The following is a 22,288-nucleotide window of genomic DNA, read 5'->3' on the forward strand; positions in this document are numbered from 1 at the left end:
TTTCTGCTGCTCCAGAGAAGCGGACACGGAGCAGATGGATTCAAACTACAGTACAAGAAAGAAGATTCCACCTAAACATTAGGAAGAACTTCCTGACAGTAGGAGCTGTTCGGCAGTGGAGAATTTGCTACCAAGGAGTGTGGTGGAGTCTCCTTCTTTGGAGGTCTTTAAGCAGAGGCTTGACAGGCATATGTCAAGAATGCTTTGATGATGTTTCCTGCTTGGCAGGGGGTTGGACTGGATGGCCCTTGTGGTCTCTTCCAACTCTACGATTCTATGATTCTATGGAGTCCAAAACACCAGGTGCTGGAAAACACAATGGCAGCCATAGTAGCTCATGTAACTCCCTGTCTTTCCTACAGTCCTTCCATCTGCAAGCTGAGCACATCTATAACATACCCTCCAACATTTCTCACAACAACAACAACAAGAAATGTATTTGTTAATACCCTGCCCAATTGACTGGGTTGCTCAAGCTGCTCTGGGTGGCCCACCCCTGTCCCAGCTGAGCTGCTCGCACTTGTCTCTGCTCCGCCCCAAACCTTCAGCCATGTACCTGGGATGAGCCCATCTATTACTGGTAATCAGTAAAGGAAAAACTAAAGAGCTAGGACGTGAATAAATCTTCATTTCTGCACTCTGTATGGGGGTTGCACCACCCCACTAATGCCCAAAACTGTATGACTATTTCCTTCCACAAATTTTGCTGCTAAGCAGAATATTAAAAGTGACCGGTGGGTCCAGACAACACTCCAGCTGAAAGCATGTTTAGGGTAAATCCACACCATACATTTAAAACACATCCAGTGCACATTTAAAGCACCCAGCCTCAAGAATCTTGGGAAATGTAGCTTCCAACAAACAGAACTATGCTTCATGGTACCCTTAACAAACTATAGTTCCCAGGATTCTTTGGGGGGGGGAAGTCATATGCTTCAAATGTGTGGAGGAAGCTCTTTAAAGGTTATGGTGTATTCCCACTGATTTCCACAGGGATTATTTCCAAGTGCTTAGTTTTTGGTTTGGTTTTAGTTTGGTCTCTGGAATCAGTTTAAAGTTACATTCTAGATCCCCTCTTCTTACCACCGTTCATTCATATACATGGGCAGAAGCTGTAAAATGAAAAACAAGTGCAAATTCTCACAGCGACCACATTTCATAGACTCATAAAATTGTTTCGTAGTCCTTTTGAAAAGACAAATCAATGGCAGAAAGCTAAAGAAAGGATATCATCCCTTCCAATGTTTCAACCTCCACCCCCCCAAATCAAACTGTGCTTGCTTAGAAAATTTCAGCTGATCATGAAAAGTAGACCTGAGCCAGGCTCTCAGCTGCTGCTAATGTTTAATCTATGCAGCCCTCTGTAGGATATGTGCCAGCAGGAAATTCTGGGTTACAATGCTGATTCTAGATGCCAAATCAGCGGGCCAATGCCTTTGTCAAAAAGCCAAATTAGAATGATGTTTGGAAGTCTGTCTCAAAGTCAGGAAGGATGGCATGTGTTAAGGTTATCTCTGCTCTGATCTGCCAGCAAGCAAGCAAGCAAGCAAGCAAGCAAGCAAGAAAGAAAGAAAGAAAGAAAGAAAGAAAGAAAGAAAGAAAGAGAAAGAGATGACCTCAAACCTAAGTTATAAATTGGGTCAGTTCACTCCTTTCAAAAATCCAGGGTCTTAATTATACCTGAGCTGGTGTCCCTGAGCAGGCAGGGATTTTGCTTCCAACACAGCAGAAAACTGTAAGTCATTCTGCTATCTCTAGACCAAGATAGAATTGCCTTAACCATCTTACATCTATCTCATTAACATCACCATCACCATGTCTATTTGCTCAGGTGTCACGTGCAGATGTATACACACACAATATGGTTGGTAGAATCCAGAGGTGGTTGTTATTTATTTATTTATTTATTTATTTATTTATTTATTTATTTAATTTCTATGCCACTGTATATTTTTAAGAAAAATCTTAAAGCGGTTTACAGAATATTAAAACATCAATGAAACATCAATAAAACAACCTGAAGAAGGTCAAATATAGAGTATACAGTCAAAGCAACATAATTAACAGAAAACTAAAATATTATCTTAAAGGTTTCAAAATAAAACATTACAAAGGAGGTCAACTACAGAATACATATTTAACACAAACAAAGTAACAAAAAAAATCTTAGACATTTCAAAAAATAATAATAATTAAAAACTGCTAAGTGAAGTCAAATATAAAATGCACATTTAAAGCAGCATAATTAACAAGAGAATAAAATAATATAATATCATAGGCGTGACATGGCTGTTTGACAGGCACAAAAAGATGGGGCAAAAGAATCCAGTAGTTAGGGTTTGTTGTCAGGCATAACTAAAGGAGGGAGAGCTCCCGCAAAACAGCCCAATGCAGACTTTGTGTGCTCAGTGGCCACAGAATGCAACCTTTTGTGGCAGGTCTCACTTGTGCCTGCAAAAACCAGCTCCTCGCATTCCATGATTCCACCCTTCCAGCCAGGGCTGCCCCTAGGAAAAATAGCACCCTGGGGGAGGAGTGCCTTAGCTGCCTCTTCCACACCTGCCACTGTGCTCAGCTTTGCAGGGCCACCGAGAGGCTTGACGACCAGAGCCTGGTGCAGATGTGATGTCAGGGCCCCCTACAAGGACTCAGGTATGTGTGTGCAAAGCTGGGGGACACAGGCGATAAATACTGCATGCACGGACCAGAAATTCTCACCTGTAGCTCCGCCCTTGCCGTGGGATGAAGTGGAAGATAGATGCATAAGGGATTAAGGAGCAGGTTGTACTTCTCTTGCACATCTTCCCCGAATTGCAACCCTCTTCTGGTGGGGCTGCTTCCTGGGGCTCAGCATTGTAGGTCTTCAAGCAACATACAAAAGCAACATCTTTCCCCTTCCTTCTTTGGTAGAGGATGGCTTGGTACTCATCACTCATATGAATGAGATCTTCATCATTAAAAATGAATCACATATTTCCACCAGACCCAACAATAACCACCAGCTCTGATTTCAAGGAGGCATCTCAATGAAACGAGCCAGAGTGCTGTGAAATTCTGGGTAGCCTGTAAATTGAGAGAAAGTGTCAGATTATTTAGTCACTACTTTATTTACTTACCAGATCTATATCCTGTTTTTCTGCCAATGCAACATTCCTTTCCCTTAGTGAATTACTTATAAGGGAACCATTTTATGGAGGGCGCAAGCCTCATTTCTTCCCCAGTCAAGAGACAGAATTAATTTGGGACGGGACAAGTCACTGCGTGAGCATATTATACTTATGTGCCCATTTAACAAGTTTCCAGGGAGCAGCAGTACAAATGATCTACAGGCTCCCTTCTTACTCTTACTTCTTACTCCCTTCTTACTCTCTGCTTTCCAAGTGTAAAAGGAAGAGAGAAGTACAGTAAAAAGGTTGAGCAATGCATTGCAAACTGAACATAAAGGGACCATGGAATCTGCTGTGGTTCCAATCTTTGCAAGCATGAGGACCCCATTTAACCTCAGACAATTTTTTCTTCTTATTTTTTATTTTTTATTAATAATTCCGAAGATCTCAGGATGGGTCACAAGATAAAAATACAGGATAAAAGCACAATAAAAAAACAAAACAAAACAAAAACTGCCCCTCCCACAACACATTTAAAAGGCTGTAGAAGATTAATCAGCCAAAGCGAGATAGTAGCCAGGTTTCTGCAACATGCAATGAGAATTCGTGAATGTTATACTAGAGTATTATATTTGCTGAGTGATTTTATTGTACTGAGCCTTTCAGAATTTTTTCTATATGACAATAAAGGTTTGAGATTGAATCAGCCAAAGGCCTGTTTGAAAAGGAACATTATCACCTAGTGCCATAGCTGCCAAGTTCTCCCTTTTTTTTAAGGGAAATTCCCTTATGCTGAATAGGCTTCCACATGAGAAAAGGGAAAACTTGGCAGCTATGCCTAGTGCCTAAAGATTTATAATGAAGGCCTCAGACAAACGTCCCTGGGGAGAGCATTCCAGAAACAGGGAACTACTGCAGAAAAGCCCTGTTCTTGTGTTGCCACCCTCCGAGCTCTTGCCAAAAATTAATAAAAATTTCCCAATTGTGTATATATTGTGTTATTTGTTAAGCTTCTGTGAACCCTTGTTACCTCTTATATAGGCATTATGCCACAATGACATATTCACAGAACTTTGAATTCCCCAGTCAGCAATTTTTGGAATTTTAGACTTTCTCCAATATTTTGCATAATGGAGCCCAGTGGCAACTATTATATACAATATTAACTCTCTTAAATGTGCAGGTACCTTATTCATATAAGTCAGTAAACATAAAATTGGTTCTAATTCGATTTGTGCCCCAGACCCTTTTCACTGATGCTGATGAGTTTGTGGCAGAAGCAAGATGCAAATCAAGGACTTCAGACTTGCAGCTCAGTCTCTCTGCTATGCCAGCTCACCAAAGAGGGTAACTGAGGCCATGTCACCTTGCATTCCACCATTTCTCCTGCAAAACCAAGAGAGTAAGAAGGCTGAAAGCCAAGTTGGTGCACAGAGAGAGGAAAAATTGCCACCTCCTGCTAAACGTAGCTATGTGTTCCTCCAAAGTGGGGTAAACTCTGTTGAGAGATCAATGAAAGGGCCCAGTCCTCCCAAATGCCTACTGTGTTGTGATCCAATGATATCACCTTGATTTATACAGTCATACCTTGGTTTAAGTACGCTTCAGTTTGAGTACTTTCAGTTCAAGTACTCTGTGGACCCGTCTGGAATGGATTAATCCACTTTCCATTACTTTCAATGGGTAATTTGCTTCAGGTTAAGTACGGACTTTCAGAACCAATTAAGTACTTAACCTGAGGTACCACTGTACATTGATTATTGCCTTCATTTTATGGATCAATGGTCTCATTAGACAGTAAAATTCATGTTAAATTGCTATTTTAGGGGGTGTTTTTCATCGTCTGGAATGGATTAATCCACTTTCCATTACTTTCAATGGGAAAATTCGCTTCAGGTTAAGTACGCTTCAGGTTAAGTACTACGCAGACCGTCTGGAATGGATTAATCCATTTTCCATTACTTTCAATGGGAAAGTTCGCTTCAGGTTAAGTTCGCTTCAGGTTAAGTACAGACTTGTGGAACCAATTGTGTACTTAAACCAAGGTACCACTATAAATCATTGTTGTGCTCAAGGCTTGCTTTGTGCTTTAGTTAACCAACACTCAGTGTCGTTATTGTGACTGAGTTAATAGAGACCCCACACATCTGGGATGAAGGGAAACACCCCTGCCTGCTTCAGAGTTGTGCTTCAATGCCCATTTTTAGCACCACGGACAGCTCCCATCTGCTGGGAAGGTGCATCAATTTCTGTTGATTCAGCACTGGTTCCCTTTAAAGCACAAACAGCCCTGCAGGAGAAGTGTGTAGTGATTTCCTCAGAAACACTTCCAGTGTGCCTTGGGAGACCCCAGGTGTCCTTTTTTATGTTCTGGGCCATTAAGGGATTTGTTTCCCAGCATTATAAAAAGGTGCTTAATTCATTTCCTATGCTGCTGGCATTCCTTTAAGGTGAACGTGACCCATTTGCACAAATCCTCTGATGCCTCTAATTGACTTGAAAATATCTTGTATCTCCTTGGAAATGTCACCTAGGCCTTTTGAAGTGCAATTCCAGGCAATCAGGATCAATAGATGTTGCTTTGGCTAAGCGTATTAGCAAATGGTTGGCATTCTATGGCATTTGACTTTTTTACTTCAAGTTTCTTAGCCAATAGTGAAGACTCTGGAATGAGAATGATGGTTGCAGCAGTACCAAGGGATCTGGCTTGATGGTGAAGGCAGCTTTAGGTGTCTCTCTACTTCTTTCAGCTTTAGGTGGACAGCTCCCATGCATTCAGACAAGGGCTGAACTGAAACAGCTGCACAGGCCAGGTTAGATATAATAATCCCAGGCCAGTGGTGTATTGGTCCAAGAATCAGCTGTGTCCCTCCCTTCCTGGCCTCGATGCTTCTATTGGGGCTTATTTAGACCAAAGTTTCCTGTGATGTCCAAAGTGGGAAATAGCAGGTTAACTAAGCCAGAATTGAAGCATAAGTGGCAGGATAGAAGTACACCTGTGAGGGACAGGGGATATCGCGAAGTCCCTCCCCTCCTGAGTTCAAGCCCGTCCCCGAGCAAAGGGGAAAGCAGGGAGAGTTCCGATTCCAGTGGGGAAGCAGGAAGTCGTGTCCGAGGCTCAGGCAAGGTAGAGGAGCCAGGGTCCCAGGTGGGACAGGAAGGGGCAAGCAAGGGGGGAAGACCCATCCCTCCAACTCCAGAATTACGCAGGAAGAGGAGGGGCAAGAGGATGGGTCTGCCAAAGCTTTTGTGTTGGAGAAAGACGCGCCAAAAGCCATTAGGAGGTTCTGAAACCGACTGACAACATCGCTCCGTGTAAATAGCAATGACTTGAGCACTGTAAATACGCAGCACCAATAAAAGAATAAAATGCAGAGCTGCGTAGCGTCGTTACTCTGAAGTAGTCCACTCCGGCCACTGTGACAGCAACCTCCTAATCATTTTTGGGCTACTTCGGAGTTGCCGGGATGAGCGTGTCAGAGGCGGAGAAGTGGCGGCAGATCGCTGAGCAAGCCCAGCTAGAACTGCAACAGCTGTCGCTGCAGGCGCAGGGAGAATTGAAGGCAGCTAAAGAGGAGACTAAGAAGGTCCAGGACGACCGGCTACAACTTGCGGAACAGGTGAGAGAGCTCCAGGAAAAAGAGCAGCATTTAAGGGCGGTGGCGGTAGACCTCCAAAACAAGCTGGATGCAGAGAAAAACAAGGCGGGAGGGGCTCCCCAAGTCCAAGTGCTGCCAGGAAGGAGAGCAGGGACCCTTGTAAGCAAGTTCAATGGAGACCCGAAGGAGTTTCAGGGCTTTGAGACTGAGATCGTGTATGCTCTTGAGCTGCACCAGAATGAGTTCCCCGATGATGAGCACAGAGTAGCGTTTATTGTGGAACATCTCACCGGAGCAGCCAGGGAGTGGCTAAGACCATTAATCGCAACCAAGAATCCTTGCATGAAAAATGTCCAACAATTTCTAGAAGGTTTGAGGACGATGTATTCGTCCGATAGTCATTTGGACCAGACTAAGGAGGAACTGCATAATTTACGCCAAGGAAATATGACAGTTCGCGCATATTGGGCGAAATTCACCATGCTGGTGCACAGACTGGGGTGGGTTTTGGATTCGCCTCCCATGCAAGCTGCGTTTTACTTGGGTTTGAGCGAGGAGGTGAAGGATGAACTCTCGAGAGGTCCAAAGCCCAGTACTATGGATCAGCTGAGCAAAGCAGCTCTGGCGGTGGGGGTGAGGCAGGAATCCCGGTGGAACGACAAGCAAGCGACGCGCGCAAAGCGGGCTTGGTTCCCACGGTCGCAGGAGAAGCCACTCCCTCAACAACCCTTTCAGGCCACGCCTGGAGCCAGCCAGGACCAGGAGCCCATGCAGATTGATAGCGCGCTGCGCGCGCGGGCTTTTCAAACCCCAGCGGCGCCAAGACGCAAGGAGGGAAGGGGCGGGAATTGCTTTCTCTGCAACTCACCCCAGCATCTCGTCAGAGACTGCCCACATCGCAGGGAGTGGCAAGGAAAGGCGGGAACGGTGGTGCCCTCCCCCACTGACGCAGCACCACAGCAGGGAAACGGGAAAGCCTGGCTGCAGGAGACAAGGGGCAGCAGCCAGGCACAGTCAGCAGACAACAGCCCCAGCCCGCCCACCCGCACAGAGAGGTGCAGAGCCAGCCCACCCCTCCCAGAGCAGGAGTGGTTCTAGAAGTGACGCTAACGCTCCCAAATGGCTATCCCCTGACGGTCCTCGCCTTAATTGACAGTGGGGCGTCCGCCAACTTCTTCTCGAGAAGCTTTGCAGAAAGAGCACCAAATCCAGCTTTTGCAGTTGGATTTTCCTCTGCACGTAGCAACCATTGACGGCAGGGAGCTGCTGGGAGGGGCCATCACACATCAAACCCCCCCCATGAGAATGACGGCGGGAAGGCACTCAGAGACACTGGCGTTCAACGTCACCACCATCTCAGACCCCCCCCATCGTCTTGGGCATGAGCTGGCTGGCGCGCCACGACCCCTCCATCAGTTGGCACCAGAGGTGCATCACGTTTGGGTCAGACTTTTGTCTGGAACATTGCATGCAGCACCAACCAGGGGAGGGGCCTCCGATAGCCACGGTGGCCACCATGCATATCAAAGGGGGTGAGGCAATACCCAAGCAGTACTGGGACCTGCAGGAGGTCTTCAGCGAAGCGGAGTCCGACCACCTACCCCCGCACAGGCCTTTTGACTGCCAGATCAACCTGGTGCCAGGGGCGACGATACCCCCAGCCAAGCTGTACGCCATGTCAGACCAGGAGCTGGAGGATCTGCGCGCTTTCATCGACAAGAACCTCAAGCGGGGGTTCATAAGGGAAAGCAAGGCAGCAGGGGGCAGCCCGGTCTTCTGGGTGGACAAGAAAGACACGCAACAGCGCCGTCTTGTGGTGGACTTTAGACGGCTGAATTCGGTGACAGAGCCCGTGGCTTTTCCCATGCCCAGAGTGGATGATCTCCTGACAGCGGCACGCAGGGGCAAGATTTTCACCAAGCTGGACCTAAGGGGGGCGTACAACTTGATCAGGATCCGGGAAGGAGATGAATGGAAGACCACGATGTTCACGCCTCTGGGCTCTTTTGAATATCTGGTGATGCCCTTCGGTTTGCAAGGGGGCTCAGCATGCTTCCAGGCCTTCATGCACCACGTCCTGGGGTCCCTCCTCTTCAGGAAATGCTTGGTCTTCCTAGATGACATCCTTATCTACTCGAATGACCCAGTGCAGCATGTGAAAGATGTCAGAGAGGTGTTGCAACGCCTGAAGGAGAACCACCTGTATGTGAAGCTGGAGAAGTGCAAGTTTCACACCAAAGAGGTGGACTTCCTGGGCTACAAGCTGTCAGACAAGGGGCTGGCGATGGACAAGGACAAGGTGCAGGCCATCCTGGACTGGCACAGCCCCAGGACGCGCAAAGATGCCCAACGCCTACTAGGCTTCGCTAACTTCTACAGGAAGTTCATCAAGAACTTCTCTCGCGTTACGGCTCCCATCACGGACTGCCTGAGAGGCAAGCAGAAGTTCAAGTGGACACCAGAGGCGCAAGCAGCGTTCGAAAGCCTCAAGAGAGTGTTCGCCTCAGACCAAAACCTGTTCCATGTGGTGCAGGACGCGCCCCTACGCATTGAGACAGATGCTTCTGAAAAAGCTGTGGGCGCAATTTTGTTGCAACTGGACGCCAACAGGGAGTGGAGACCCTGTGCCTTCTTCTCCAGGAAGCTGACACAGCCTGAACGCAACTACACAGTGTTTGATAGGGAACTTCTTGCGATCTACGCTGCGTTCCAGCACTGGCGACACTTCCTGGTGGGCGCGAAGCACCCCATCCAGGTGTGCACAGACCACAAGAACCTGGAGTTCTGGAGAACTGCCAGGGTGCTCAACCAGCGGCAGATACGGTGGGCAGAGTTCTTCTCGAACTTCAACTTCTCCATCCACTACATCCCGGGGGAGCAGAATGTCAGGGCGGATGCCCTCTCCCGCAAGCCAGAGTACATGGAGGAGGAGGCGCCACCAGCCCCAAGGCACATTTTCCCCCCGTCGGCATGGTCCTGCGGAGCAGCTGTGGTGAGCGAGGCAGAACTCACAGCACTGACGGCAGCGGATGAATTTGCCAACCGCATCTTCAGAGAACTGAGAGGGGGGAGGGAGCAGGCAAAAGACTTTGCAGAACGCAGAGGGCTGCTTTTCTACAAGGGTGCGCTGTACCTACCCACCACCCAGCTTCGACGTACGGTCCTCAAGCAGATGCACGACAACCCTACAGCGGGGCATTTTGGAAGGGACAAAACCGCTCACCTAGTCATGAGACACTTCTGGTGGCCAGGGGTGCGGGAAGATGTTCGAGACTATGTAAGGGGCTGTACCACCTGCCAGCGGGCGAAGGTGGTCAGAGCAGCGCCACCAGGGTTGCTGGAGCCCTTAGCCACACCACACAGGCCGTGGGAAGTGGTGTCCATGGACTTCATCACAGATCTGCCTTCGTCCAGGGGTAAGACTGCAGTGTTGGTGGTGGTGGACCTTATGTCCAAAATGTGTCACTTTATACCGTGTGCCAGGGCAGTCTCGGCAGAAGAGACAGCCAAACTGTTTGTTGATCACATTTTCAGACTGCATGGATTACCTTTAAGGGTTATTTCGGATCGTGGCCGCCAATTTGTTTCCAGGTTCTGGCGGCGGCTCATGAACCTCCTGCAGGTGGAGGTCAGCTTGTCGACGGCTAGACACCCGCAGACCAACGGACAAGCGGAGAGGGTCAACGCCATTCTGCAGCAGTACCTGAGATGCTACGTCAGCCAGCGGCAAACGGACTGGGTGGATCGCTTGCCACTAGCAGAATTTGCCTACAACAATGCAGTGCACGTCTCCACAGGGGTGTCGCCCTTTAAGGCCAATTACGGGCGCGACCTCAGATCTTTCCCAGAGAGGGAGAGGGAGGAGGAGGAGGAGGAGGGCCCACAGGCTGAGGATTGGGCAGAGGAACTGGAGACGGTGCACCAGCAGCTCAGAGAACACTTGGAGAGGGCCAAGGAAGCGTACAAAAAGGGGGCAGATCGCCACAGGCGACAAGGGGAGGTCATCAGGGTGGGGGACAAGGTGTGGTTGTCCTCGGAGGGCCTTCCCACCAGAGGGAGGTGCAAAAAGCTGGCACCCAAAAGGCTGGGCCCCTTCACGGTCACGCAACAGGTAAACCCGGTGGCATACAGGCTGGCACTGCCAGAGGACATGAGGGTGCATCCAGTGTTTCATAGATCGCTGCTGTCGCCGTACAGGGAAAGCAGCAGGCTCCGAGACGGCGAACAAACCCCCGAGGGAGGGGGGGAGAGGGAAGGCAGGGAGCAACTCAATGAGGCCACGGCCATCCTGGATTCAAGGTGGGGGGTGGGGGGACTGGAGTACCTCATGGCATGGGAGGATGCTCCACCGTCCCAGAATGAATGGGTCCCAGCCACTCAGATACAGGAGGAATTCTTGGTGGAAGAATTTCACGCCCTCTTTCCCCACAGACCCAAGCCCTGGCACATGGAAAGGGAGGGGGAGGAGGAGGAGGCACGGGAGAGCAGCTCACCATGGCGCTGGGAAGCGGAGTTTGAGGAACCAGAGGATGAGGTATGGGTGTCACCGAGATCCACCCAGTCAGAGGAAGGAGCAGATTGGCAGAACGTTTTTACCCCCACCAGCTCTGACGCCACGGACTTTTTGGGATTCCCGTCCGCCCAGGCGGAAGGGGGGGGCTCGCAGGACTGGGGGGAGGTATTCACACCAACGGGCTCGGAGAGCACTGAGTTCTTAGGCTTCCAGTCGTCACCGACACATGGGGGGGGCCTGGGGAGGGGTGAAGGAGAGCTTGGGAGGGGGGTGGATGTGAGGGACAGGGGATATCGCGAAGTCCCTCCCCTCCTGAGTTCAAGCCCGTCCCCGAGCAAAGGGGAAAGCAGGGAGAGTTCCGATTCCAGTGGGGAAGCAGGAAGTCGTGTCCGAGGCTCAGGCAAGGTAGAGGAGCCAGGGTCCCAGGTGGGACAGGAAGGGGCAAGCAAGGGGGGAAGACCCATCCCTCCAACTCCAGAATTACGCAGGAAGAGGAGGGGCAAGAGGATGGGTCTGCCAAAGCTTTTGTGTTGGAGAAAGACGCGCCAAAAGCCATTAGGAGGTTCTGAAACCGACTGACAACATCGCTCCGTGTAAATAGCAATGACTTGAGCACTGTAAATACGCAGCACCAATAAAAGAATAAAATGCAGAGCTGCGTAGCGTCGTTACTCTGAAGTAGTCCACTCCGGCCACTGTGACAACACCTGAACCTGGTCAGGTTTTCACTAAATTTTCAGCATTGCCTAGTAAGTAAGCCTCCTTGCTGTGATAATATTTGAGCACTTTTGCCAGCCTCCAGCTGCTTGTGCATTCACTTCAATTGCCCTTTAAAAGTCAATCGACCTAACTTGTGCTTTCTTCCCAAACACTATGTGGACTGAAACAAGTCATCCTTAAAAATTCACACTTCTCCAGGTTTCGCAATCCAGTTCTCCGGTCAAGTCATGTTTACAAAAACACATATACTGAGGTAAAGTGTACATACAACTGCATATATATAGTAGTGACAAGAACATAGGAAAATGCATTATATTGGGCGGGGGGAGCTTTGCAAAAATGTGTATATCGAAAGAAATTTGCACTCAATTGCTAACGAATTTCCATGGGGTCTTTTTAATATTGTAAAGATCACGAATAGATGTGGAAATGTGGAGAATTGTACTAATATTGAAAAATGTGAAATGGACAGATTTGCCCATTCCTATTTGTGTGGGAATGAGGAGGAAGAAGCAGCCGGAAAAGAATGGACTCAAAGCAGTAGGTGCTGCCAGGAGAGTCATGGTGTCAAGCAAGAATGTCATCTTTTCATTCTAAGTGGGAAAATTTGCATGGGAAACCGCCCCCGCCCCCGTTTTCACCCTGAAGACCTTAAAAAAATGGAGAATATCCTGCATCTACCTAATTTCAAACCATTGGGACAGAGCAATTTTAAAACGAAACAAAACTACTGAATAGAGGCTGTCGATTGAAAACTTGGGATATGTGAATGGCACTCTGTTTTAATTGTGCTATTAATTGACACAGTGTGTTTCATACATCCTAGCGCAGTTCTATGACAAGCTGTTCACGGGACACAATATAGTGCAATGATGATAATACTAATCTTTTTTATTCAGTACTTTGGTGGCTGTGCCCCACCACCTCCCTCCCTCCCCCCTCCCTCCCCTCCTTCCCTCCCCTCCCCTCCCCTCCCCCCTCCTTCCCTTCCTCCAAGCTTTGAAGAGAACTACAGCAGCAAGCTCTTCACCCCTTGCAATTATAAGCAATATGCTCCAGGCTGCATATTGCAGCCAAAGGGTCCCCCATTTGGTAAGCAGATGGGTTAACTGAGAGTTCAAAATATATTCTCTCCAGATACTTAGGAAAAAACTGAAAAATATATTGTGGCTTTATACTTGTTCTCTCCCCCCCCCAAGTATTTGTGCAGAATATCTTCTGAATTTCTCTGCAAACCCACCTGCTTTTCCAACCCCATAAAAGTCAAGCTAAAGGTGGATGAGGGGTGGTCTTGGGGGGTAACAGTCCTTGGGTAGAAGATATATGCTGATAGTAATAATGCAATTCTTTTGCTTAGAACGAGAGTCCGTGTGGTGCAATGGTTAGATTCCAGACCACAGCAGAGATACCCAGGTACAAAATTCAGCCATAAAGGTCATTAGCTGTTTTGGGGCCAGCCACTATTTCTTAGCAAACAGGGATGTTTCGAGGATAAAATGAGGTGAAGAGGAGAGAACCATATATACTGCTTTGAGCTCATTGGAAGAAAGGCAGAATATAATGTAATTTTCAGATTCTTAATGTTGGCTAAGATACATTGCTCACTCAGGAAGTTTTTTTGAAATACTTTGGTATTGTTTTTATTATGCATTGTATTCTGTATGCCACTGTGTATTCTAAATGTCATGTGACCAGTAAGTGATTTAAATAAACGATTAAGCAAACAATGTACAGTTTCTGAAGGCAAAAACTTTCCAACTCACTCAGACAGGGGCAGCTCCAGTAAAAGTAGTTTGGGAAGTAGCAAAGATCATTATTATGGGAAGCAAGGATTTAATTTTAGACAGGAAGAAGCAGCTGCACAAATATAAGATGGGGACATCTGGCTTGCCAGTAGTACATGTGAAAGGGATCTAGGGGGTCTTAGACTACAAGCTAAACATGAGTCAACAGTGTGACGCAGCAGCACCAGCAACAAAAAAAGCTAATGTGATACTAGCCTGCCACAACAGTAGTGTCCAGATCAAGGGAAGTAATAGTACCATTCTATTCTGCCTTGGTCAGGCAACACGTGGAATAATGCATCCAGTTCTGGATGCCACAATTTAAGTAGGATGTTGACAAGCTGGAATGTGAGCAAAGGAGGGCAACTAAGATTATCAGGGTCTGGAAACCAAGCCTTTTAAGGAAGAATTGAAGGAGTTGGGGTATGAGAGGGGTTATATTAGCAATCTTCAAATATCCAAAGGGCTGTCACGTGGAAGATGGAGTGAGCTTCTTTCCTCCTGTAGGGTAGGACCTGAGTCAATGGCCTCAAGTTACAAGAAAAGAAATTCCAACTAAACACCAAGATGAATTTTCTGACAGTAAGAGCCGTTCGACAGCAGAACAGACTCCCTCAGGTGGTGGTGGTGGACTATTCTTCCTTGGAGGTTTTTAAGCAGAGGTTGGATGACCATCTGTCACTTTAGTTGAGATTCCTGCATTGCAGGGGGTGGACTAGATGGCCCTCAGGGTCCTTTCTAATTCTACAATTATTTTATTCTATGATTCTAACCTATGCTATATAGGATTTTAATATATTGTGACTGAAACCTAAGGGAGAAAATGGAGTAATGCAGAACATTTGGGTGTGGCACCTGCTACTTTCCTCAGAGCAGGCATGGCCAAACGTGGCCCTCCAGATGTTTTGGGACAACAATTCCCACCATCCCTGACCACTGCCTCTGTTAGCTAGGGATGATGGGAGTTGTAGCCCCAAAACATCTGGAGGGCCAAGTTTGGCCATGCCTGCTTTAGAGTCCCCTCTTGTCAGGTGAGGGAATCCATCAGCTTGCTGTGCTCCTTCCTTTAGGAGTGTTGATTTGGGTAAGAAGGCTGGCAGCAACCAAAGAATTGAGTCAAACTTGTCCTCTAATATATTTGTTTGTTTAAATTTCTATCTTGTATCTCCTCCCAAGGGAGCCCAGGGTAGCAAACTACCAAGCAATAAAACAATACAATTACCGGTAAATTTGCAGCAGTTGTAAGCATAGAGTTTTTATCAATTTATCTAACTGAAAAACCAAGAATGAATCTGAAACTGGTAATGGGAGCCAAAGTGCACAGGAAAGTTCTGTCCATGTCTACACCATCACTGCCTTTTTACCCTAGGAGCCATTGCAAGGAACAGGAAACAGCCCCAAATGGCTTCTTCTTCCCACAATTCATTCCGACCCCCGGAGCTTATCAAGCAAAAGACAAACTCTGTTAATTTCCAGCAACTAATTCCTCCAGATGTCTATGGGTCTCGGGCACTCAGCACACGGATCTGTAAAACATGTTTGTATGCTTTTCTATAATTCATCACCATGCCTATAAATCTTTGAGTTTCCCCATAAACAAAGCAAGAGGCAAAATGTAGCACAGAACAGTCTGTACGATACTTTTGGCTGTGTTGGTTTTAGGGAAATATAGATTTTCAGGGAGATGATAGGAGGATAATGTATGATGGAGTCGGCATCAGCTAAATGGGGGAAAGTGCTTTCTGCTGACAATAGATTAAAAAGGGGAAATGGACCATCGTCAGGGCACTTAGCAAAGACAGAGGAAACTTGAAAATAAGTACTGGAGTATAGGCTGTGTGTACAGATATTATAATTCTGTGCAATGGGGGGAAAGTGAATTCTGCAACCTATATAAATTATGCAAATTGAGCAAATGTGCATAATTTGCCTTATTTTACATAATTCATTCTCCAATTTGCACTGTTCCAGTTTTGTTACACATGAGAGGCAAGAAGCTGTGCTAGCCAAGTATCATTTGTAGCCACCGGAAATCGTATTCAGCCTTCCTTGCCCCTACCTCACGCCTTCTGAGATTTCCAGCAGATATTGTCCACACACTTTCAAGCACATCTTCATGACCATGAGAGCTAGGAAGTTGTAATTTTAAAAAAGTGAAAATTGGGATTTCACAAGTCATTCAACAATAATTCTAACATGTTTAGCTTCATCATCCCTCCCCCTTTTTCTGCAGTTCCTTGATGTTATTTTCATCTTTCCCTGCATATCCTAAATTATCTTGACTTATTCTTTTTATTCCTGTGTTATTCTATGTGTTTTAAAAACTGCAAGTTTTTACAATAGTCCCTCAAATGTCTAAATCTATTTGCAGTTTGTTTGTAAATATTCAATAAATCATTTCTATTTCTTTTCCTTAAAAAAAGTTTGTTGTCTTGATTTCTAATTCTTCCAGTAAGTCCCGCCATTTCTGCATATTCCATTATCATTCTTGCGGTTGTAGTTGTATACATGAATAAGTTTCTATATTGCTTAGGTAGCTCTGATTCCATTATCCACAAAAGAAAAGCTTCTGATATTTATTTTTTTACAAATGTTATCTTGATCATCTTTTTCAATTTATAATAAATCATTTCCCAGTAAGCCTTATTGCAAGACCATCACATATAGAAAAAGGTACCTTCTTTCTCTTTACATTTCCAACACTTTCTCGATTTTAATTTGTACATTTTTGCCAATGTAGTAGGTGTAAAGTACCATCTCCAGATATAACATTTTCATATAGTTTTCTCTTAAACCATAGCATGCTGAAAATTTTATGTCCATATTCCACAATGGTTCCCATACCTCCATTTCTATATTATGACCAATATTTATTGCCCAATGTATCTGAAGATGTCACTTGTTTGTCTTTTGTCTCCAATTCCAATAACATCTTACACATTTTAGACATCACTTTAACTTTACAATCTAACCGGTCTTTCTCTAGTTGAGATATTTGTCCCCCAAACCTCAGTCTCATATCCTTTTTAAATACTTCGTTCAACTGATGATATTGCATCCGTGCTGTTAACATTCCTGATAAATCCTTAAACTCTTTTAATTTTAATTCTCCACCTTCCGCTCTTAACAAATTTCTATAGGTTACCCAGTTTTCCATCATGTTTTTCTTCTTCACCACTTTGGTGAAAGCCAAAGTGGTGTTTTTGTCTCCAATAAATCCCATACCCTGTACAATTTTTCCTAATTATTTGGTTTGTTTATCCTTTATGAACTTTCACCTTTTCATGCCACAAATATGCGTGCCAGCCAAATATATTATCATGATCTTCCAAATCTAAAATATACGAGTTTTTCAATAAGAACCATTCCTTCAACCAGCAAAATCAGGAAGCTATGTTCTGTGTTTGGTACAACATCTTTCACCTTTGTGGAACTGTGCAGTCCTGAGCAGAGCGAACAACACTAGCCCAACAAGAGGCCCCGTGAACATGAGAAACTGCCTCAAACTGAGCCAGACCACTGATCCATCTTCCTCAGTACTCTGTGCACAGGTTGGCTGGTTAGCATCCATCAGTCTTGGGAGACAGTCTTGAAGAGGGTGTCTTCGAGGGTGAAGCCACTGCAGAGTTAACTGCAGAGTTAACTGCAGAGTTAAAGCGCCTGCTGTAACTGTAGAGACCAATATGGGAGAGACATGTTTTGTTGCAGCTGGGGCATAGGAAGGTGTCTGATTGTGCTGATGCAAGTATTTCTTCATTCTGCGCTCCCTCCATCGGTCATAGGAGCCAACTCCTAGGGGCCGAGGGATCTTCGCCCCCCCCAATAAAATATTTGAGGAGCCTGCCCCCTCCCAAATTCTTAGGCATTGCCATTCAAATGCTGTATGTGCACTACATCATGTGATCAATTATTTGGGTCAGGGATTCCCTGGGCTTCCCAGTATTTTATGCAAATTGGCCCTCCTTTCAGCGGTCATCCCTCCTCTGGTCACTGCTGTGGATACACTCTGTACACAGACTTTCTAACATCTACAGGCAGAGAGTTTTCCCCAACTTGTAGTTGCAGAGAATGGCTTTTCAGGTATGAGTTTCCACATGTAAAATGTGAACCTCAGAAGAATATGTGTGAATTACACTACACTCCTAAGAATTTTCATTTCCCTACTCTGTATTCATGGTCACCAGAAACCTGATCGCGAAAGGTTCACAGGATTCTGCTGGGTAACATTCAGTATTTCAAAGCTGTGTGCTCTCATGGTCATGCAGGTTCCCTGATAAACTGAGACTAGGCTTGGAATAAATGTCAGATGACTGTAAGGAGAGCCCAGCTGGATCCAACCTAAGTCGTATCTACTTCACCAGCTTATTTTGCACTGTGGTCAACCTGATTCCGCCTTTGGGAAGCACAACACATTTCCCTTTACCATGCACCTTTCTGCCCTGAATATGGTCCTACCCACTTCCTGAACGTTCACCTTTCATCCATGCATAATTTTAACCAAAGAGTCCCTCTTTCTTCAGCTGCATTCCTTTTGGAAGCGAGGGGCTTTTAAATGCACTCGTAAGCAGTGCCTGCCCTGCATTTTTCATGATGAGCTGGAAATTAATTCCATATCCAGTGGCATCGGGCTATACATTTCCTGCATGCCGTGTTTTCAAAAGGGTCTATAACTCTCTCTTGACTGCCGAGTTGCTGAGTTATGGGCTTCACTACCTCAACCTTTGTGACTGGCCCTTGAATAGAAGGCTCCTCCTGGAGAGAGAAAGAGAGCACATGCATGTGTGCAGACTTCATTTCTCTTGCTGAAAGCTCCTTTGCATTTTGCTGATTGCACCCAGAATGACCTTGAGATATTAAAATGAGAAACCACTATTTGCATATTAATACCTATAACTCAGGACTGTTTCAGACAATATGTTTTATGGATATAGATCAAATCCACCATGTTAAGATAGGTTTTCTTGGGAAGGTTCATATGAATGCCAATTTCATGTCAATTTACCTTCTCTTCTCTCCCCTGAAGCTCAGGCCATATCCTGATCACGGGAACAGTTTATAAACTGAAAAAAAGCATTTAAACTCCCATTGTTTTGTGATGTGCAAACCGCCCTCAGCTTGATCTGGAAGCAGCTCAGTATTTATTTATGAGCTTTCTTGATGAGTTTTCAGATAAAGCCCATCTGTTTTCCAGACTTTCCTTCCCAGTTCACAACGTTAGCCTACTGACTCCTGGGAAATATCTTGTGGGCGAAGAGCTATTTGGAAATTCTTCTTCCTCTCTCCACCCTGGGCAAGCAAACAGTCCAACAAGCAAGAGACAAAAAGGTCTTTGGTTGATGCATTTCTTGACTGTATCACCGAGTGTAAGTAAGCAGCACTAAAGAGTTGCACATGGACCTGCAAAGCAGCTAAAGAAGAAGAAGAAGAAGAAGAAGAAGAAGAAGAAGAAGAAGAAGAAGAGGAGGAGGAGGAGGAGGAGGAAGAGTTTGGATTTGATATCCCGCTTTATCACTACCCGAAGGAGTCTCAAAGCGGCTAACATTCTCCTTTTCCTTCCTCCTCCACAACAAACCCTCTATGAGGTGAGTGGGGCTGAGAGACTTCAGAAAAGTGTGACTAGCCCAAGGTCACCCAGCAGCTGCATGTGGAGGAGCGGAGACGCGAACCTGGTTCCCCAGATTACAAGTCTACCGCTCTTAACCACTACACCACACTGGCTCTCAGTGTGTAGGGCTGTCTGATCTACCGAACACTGCAGAATCTCACTTAATGCTTTGATCTTGGGTGCCTTTCTTCAGCATAAGAGGTGGCAACTACCTGCTCCCCAGAAAGTAAAATGGAGAACTCTTACAGAGTCTCTCTTGGCTTCAGTGAATGTGATACACCTTAATGGGGAGAAAGTGGGGAATTAAATGCATGCCCGGTTGTCCTGAATTTAGTGCCACTCAGCTTTGTTGGGTGTCCTCAATTTCTAACCCTCATCTCAGGTTATTCAGGGTATGTGTCTTGCTTTTAATAATGCGTAGTAACCATCACCTTAGAAGTCTAGGCCAGGGAGTTACCGTATTTTTCTGTGTGTAACACGCCCCCATGTATAAGACAACCCCTATTTTGGGGGACTTACATTTAAGAAAGTGGGGGGAAATGGCCCAGAGTTGATTAGCTTTTTAAGGGGGGGGGTGCCGAAAATCACTGACCCGACTGGCAAACGCTGACAATCGCTCAAGTTGCTGAAGACAACAAGCATGTGCCCGCTCGCCAACAGCAGCCGGTAATGGCACACCCAATTGCCGCAGTGGCAACCAATCACCCACCAAATCACCGCTGACAAGCTCCTGATAGCGGCTACAACCAATCACCCGTCCCCCCTATGCACTATCTGGGTATAAGACGACCCCCGTTTTTAAAAATTATTTTAAAGTGAAAAAAAACCCTTGACTTATACACGGAAAAGTACGGTAGTTTAGCTTGACAGCATTTGAATCCACTGAAGCAATTGAGGAAGGGGTTCATGCCGGGTCAGCTGTCTGGCTCCTCCCTCCTTGCCAGGGGCAGACGGGAAGGTGCCACCCGTGCCCCCTACCCAAGCCTCGCTTACCAGGGTCATGTAGTTGGATTCTGCTGCCTGAAGCAGCCACTTCACTTTGCCTGCTCCTTCCTCCTACCACAGAAGCTATAAATTGGGTTCAGGCCTAGACTGATTTTCTGTGCATTCCCCCGATTTATATCTGTGGGGAAGTCTGGAAGTCTTACCTTCCAAGTCCCGGACTGCAGAATCCGGGACTGGCAGCCGTGTGACACCGGAAGTTGCGTCGACGTAACTTCCGGTGTCGCTTTGCCCTTCTATGGGCACCAAAAATGGCCGCCGCCGGCTTCAAAAGTAGCTTCAATACATGACCAGAAGTGCGTCAACGCAACTTCCGTTGTCGCTCTGCCCATCTATGGGCACCAAAAATGGCTGCCGCCGACACCGGAAGTCGTGTCTATGCACTTCCAGACATGCATAGATGCGACTTTTGAAGCCGACAACGGCCATTTTTGGTGCCCATAGAAGAGCAAATCAGAAAGGAAAAAAATGGCCACTGGCAGGAGAAAATAACGGAGAAAAACGGGAGACGAAGTGATACGGGGGACCACCGGGAAAAGGTAAGTAAAAACAGGGGTTTCCCGGGGGAAACGGGGTACTTGGCAGCTATGCTGGAAGGTGATCAGTCAATTCTGGGTACCAAAGGAGCACAAGACCTCACCTTTGAGGCCGACCCTGGGCGAGGCCCTGGCGCTTGCAGTAACCCAAGCGTGTACCATACCCTCCAACGTTTCTCCGAGGAAAACAGGGACGTCCCATTCCATAATGATAATTTTACTATTTATACCCCACACACCTTACTGGGTTGCCCCAGCCACTCTGGGCACCTTGCAACATATATAAAAACAGAATAAAACATTAAACTTTTTTTTTAATAAAAACCTTCCCTACACAGGATTGCCTTCAGATGGCTCAGGGGGTCAGATAATTCCATACCCTCCAACATTTCTCCAATGAAAATAGGAAAAGCGGGACATTCCTGGATCAAACCAGAAACTGGGGTGGCTTCTCTAAATCAGGGATGTCCCTGGAAAATAGGGACACTTTGAGGGTCTGAAGTATCATTCATGGCAGAGCAGGCATCTATTGAAGGAACCTGCTGTGTTCCTTCTCTCTGTGTGTTGCACTCAAATGGGAGGATGAAAGGCCTTGTGGAATAATGTGAATGTGGTTTAATGGGGAGGGGGGGGGAATCCTGACACCCCCTACGGTCTGACAAGATAATAATCCACTTCCCTCCAGTCCTCTGATTCAGTGTGTCTCTGTTGATAGCAAAGACCAAGTTCAAAAGCATAATCCCCTCTTCTGTAAACCTCGTCTTGCTAGTGCCAGTGCAAATTCATAGAAAGAGGATCAGATGTGATTTTTTAATTTTTTTTCCAAAAGGGCTCTTTAATTCTGTGTTGAACATCCTTCCAAGTTTAGGGAAGAAGATTTAACACATACATGTGGGATTAACTCACTGTTCATTTTTATGAGACAGACTTCCTTATTATTCTGCATGACATGGGAGACTGGCTTCCTTAGTCATTTTATTCAACAGGATTTTGCAGAAGTATTTGTTTCTTTTTTCTTTTCTTTTTTAAAATGCATATCATAAATATATTCCTTCTAAAAGAAAAGCATCGCCCTTGATCTTCAGCCAGCCCAAGCAGGCGTTGCTGAAATATTTGCAGCCTAAAACAGGTAGACAGATTTGAACCAGTTGAGAATACAGCCGATTTCTGCTGATTAAAATGAGAAGATTAGTCAAGCCCTGCCATGGGGACTTTGGATTACCATCAGACAAGTGAATAAAAGCAAGGGGACAAGTTATTAAATATAAAATAATCCAAGGATGAACATTAGCTGCAACAAGGCTGCTGTGGGTTATAACATTAAGGAGCAGCAATCTTTAAAGCAGGTCTATGGCTGGAGATTTGACTACAGAAGCAGAAGTTTCAAAAAAGATGTTATTGTCCCTGACCTGGGACTGCATC

This window comes from Zootoca vivipara, chromosome 7 (assembly GCF_963506605.1).
Source record: "Zootoca vivipara chromosome 7, rZooViv1.1, whole genome shotgun sequence".
Classification (NCBI taxonomy): domain Eukaryota; kingdom Metazoa; phylum Chordata; class Lepidosauria; order Squamata; family Lacertidae; genus Zootoca; species Zootoca vivipara.